Consider the following 3,650-nt stretch of genomic DNA (forward strand, 5'->3'; position numbering starts at 1 on the left):
GGCCTTTGAACTACTCCAGGGAGCCAAGATATTCACCAAGTTGGACTTATGCAATGCCTACCATCTCATCAGGATCAGGGAGGGGGAAGAGTGGAAGACGGCCTTTAACACTACCACTGGCCACTACGAGTACCTCGTGGTCCCTTTTGGCCTGGCCTGGCAGTCTTCCAGGCACTCGTCAATGACATCCTAAGGGACTTTCTTAAAATCTTCGTTTTCGTGTACCTGGATGACATCCTAATCTTCTCTTGCTCATCCTCTCTCAACGCCGGGCAATGGCACTGGACCCATTCTGCCGTTTGTTCCGGAAGCCGAGAGATAAATTGTTCCAGTGTTACCAGATCGATGATCTCGTCAGCGTCGCGGTCTTCCGCCCTCAGCCATCGCCAGCAGGTGTCCTGGAGTTGCTGGCCAAATGCAAATGGCCGGCCGACCTCCTCCAATGCCAGTGTCCGGGAGCACTGGCGATGTTGCTCTGGGGAGCAGCTGAGCCGCTGCAGGATGGCTTTCCTCAGGTCTGCATACACCAGTCGGCTGTCAGCAGGGAGCTGCTGCGCTGTGAGCTGCACCTTGCCAGTCAGAAGTGGGAGGAGGCACGCCGTGCGCTGCTCCAGCGGCCACCCCCACGCCTCGGCTGCTTGCTCGAAGAGGGCGAGGAACGCTTCCGGATCATCCTGCTGTCCCATCTTCATGAGGGTGCCGGCAGCGGTGGTCGACGCCCCTGCTGACGCGAGCAGGTGCCAGAATGCCTGGTGATCTTCCTGCTGGGCCAGCATCGAGGCTTCGAAGCGTTGCGGCTGTTCCTTTCGGAGGGCAATCAGCGCTTGATGCTGGTTCTGCTGGGCAGTAGCAAGGGCAAGGATGAGCTCTTCGAATGGGGAGGACTCCATGGGGTGGTTCCCTTCTGTGCTCCTGGGTTTCGGCACCACTGTAACTGCTCCTGATGTGGGTGGAGCACAGAAGCACGGCAGGCAAGAGTTGATGTTTACACATGTAACCCTATGGGATTTTGGGTACAATCTGAATTCATTGTTTTTGTTTGTGTTAATTTCATGAAAAAAAAGTGTTTACTAAGTGTTAAAAATCTTTTAGAATAATTTCTGTTAAAATTCATATTGTTTTCGGTATAATTCATTTTCCTTGTAATGGTCCAATGACAGGAGAGGTGAAAGGGCAAGGTGAGGGAGGAAGTAGAATCTCGACGCGAGGTTCCGGGAGACGGGAGAAGAAGGGGAGAAAAGAGGAGAACCCATGTTGGAGTTGTGCCGAGAAAGTTAGCCTGTAATGGTGTGAAAGTGTATGTTTAGTGACCTTGTAAGTAGATGCATGGACAGTGAATCTTATTACTGTGTTACAACATTAATCGATAGTGCTGCATATGTGAACTGTCGAACTTGTGGGAGATGGACGCTGGACACTGCCGTCTGATCGACGCAGCGTTGTGCCTTGGTGGAGAGTTTACGAGGTTTGCTAATGAGAGGTCAACACGACCACTCTTAAAGCACCGTTCCCGAATCGACCCGACACTTCAGTGGATTTTCGCGAGGACATCCCCACTTCATCTCGCTAACCCAGCGTGTGAAACTGAGGAGACCGCCTACGCGTGAGTTTTTTTTTCTTCTTCTGGCGCTTGCAGCGCGAAGCAGCCATTTTGTTTGGCTACTACAAATCTCGAGCAACACAGGCCTGCAACGATTGACTCACCAGTCATTGGGTACCATTTACTTCTTTTACTTTGTGTTAAGGTTATAAGTATTTAGCTATATGCCGGCTTTAGGATATGAGGGGTAGTATAAATGTTACTTGTCATTAGAAAAGACAAGAGGTCATCTGAAATACTGGTCATTCGCATATTTTAAGTTCATTTAAAACACTGGTCATTGAAATCTTTTAAGTTTATGGGAAATACTGGTCATTGATGGGCTATAGGCCACAGTTTTGGGTTTAAGTTTTATATTCTCAATAACAGAAATGAGTACTTATTTAATTTCATTTACAAACCTTTCATATTGTTTTGTAACTATGTAAATAAGATAATTTTTCAGTAAATAGTTAAACTGAAATGTTGTTTATTGCTTTTCATTCTCATTGATGGTAAATGTGGTGATGGTTAAAGATACTAAGCCAAGTGTATAGTAAGAATCAAAAGTAGTGGTCACACTATTGAAACAGTATTTTTAGTTAGTAGGATAAAGTATAATAGTATTATTATTCTGTAAGTATTTAAAGGTTTAGTGCAGTCAGTGTTACTTTCGAACATTAATTAAAACCTGAGAGAGAGATCTCTCCCATTCAAAAGAATTCGGGGAGCGCACTCCAGAGACGGCTAGACACGCTAGGGGGCGCTACATAAAATGGGGGCTCGTCCGGGATCATCACTGAGATTAATGTAATTAGGTAAATAACACTGACATTTAAGCAATTTTCATACTGCTAACATTAGCCTATACATTTAATTTGCATTTTAGATAGTTTTACTACTTTGACTTAAAGCTCAAAATAAAATGGAACCTCAGAGTAGCACTGTAGAATTAGTGAAAGAGCTCAAAGAATGGTGCAGAAAGGAAGAGTTGGATGAGGCCCATGCCCTTATGGTGATTATTCCTAGAGAAACTAATAATACCGAAATTGAAGAAACCTTGGGCTTTATCAAATGATGCGGGTGAGATGCGGGTGAGAGGACGAACACTCAGCTTGAAGATGCAGCGTTTCTCCATGCTTTGCGAATGCAAAGAGAAGGTGGACCCCACTAAAGTGCCTTCAGAACTATCGCCAAGTGGGCAAGAGGACAAGTGGAGAATTGTTATCTCGTCTGAAAGCCTTGGAGAGGAAGGTGATTTTCCTGAGACTCCACCGAGTGCCTCTGCTGACACCCTTATTCGTGCAGTGGGTGACTTGTTGTCTAAAATGGCAAAACCCTCAAACGAGAATTCTAGTTATCGACGTTTGAGAATATTCTCTGGGACTGTGCTGACCCCAAGCGGGGAGGAGTCATGTGAGCATTGGATTGAGCATGCGCATCTGATGGTAGATGAAAGCAACTGTTCCTTAAAGGAGAAGCGAAGGCGTATAATGGAGAGTCTGAAAGGGCCAGCGTTAGCTGTGGTTAAGGCTGTTAGAGCCGCTGATTCCGAGGTTAGTCCTATGCAGTGCTTAGAAGCTATTGAAAGTGCTTTTGGATCTGCAGAGACGGGCGAAGACCTATATTTTGCTTTTAGGTTACTACAGCAGCAATCTCAAGAAAACTTGTCTGACTTTCTTAGACGCTTAGAGCTCTCTTTGACAAAGGTAATTCGCCGTGGGGGTCTACCAATAGAATGTGCCAATCATGCTCGAGTGGAACAGCTTCTGAGGGGCGCTGTCCACTCTGATATGATGTTAGTGCAACTCAAACTCAGGGAAAGGAAAGAGAATCCTCCGTCTTTCTTGGAGCTGCTTAGCGAGATTCGAAGTGAAGAAGAGTACGAGTCTTCAAGAGTGAAGCTCAACTCATCTGTCAAGCGTGTGCAGGCCCAGCCTAATGCAGATGAAAGTCAGGAGGACATACAGAAGCTGAGAGCTGAACTGCAAGAACTCAGGTCAATGTTCACCTCTATGAAATCGGCTCCTAGCCAAACACTAGCAGATGGAAAAGAGTGTGAATCACTGAC

Source organism: Neoarius graeffei, chromosome 10, assembly GCF_027579695.1.
Source record: "Neoarius graeffei isolate fNeoGra1 chromosome 10, fNeoGra1.pri, whole genome shotgun sequence".
In the NCBI taxonomy this organism is placed as follows: domain Eukaryota; kingdom Metazoa; phylum Chordata; class Actinopteri; order Siluriformes; family Ariidae; genus Neoarius; species Neoarius graeffei.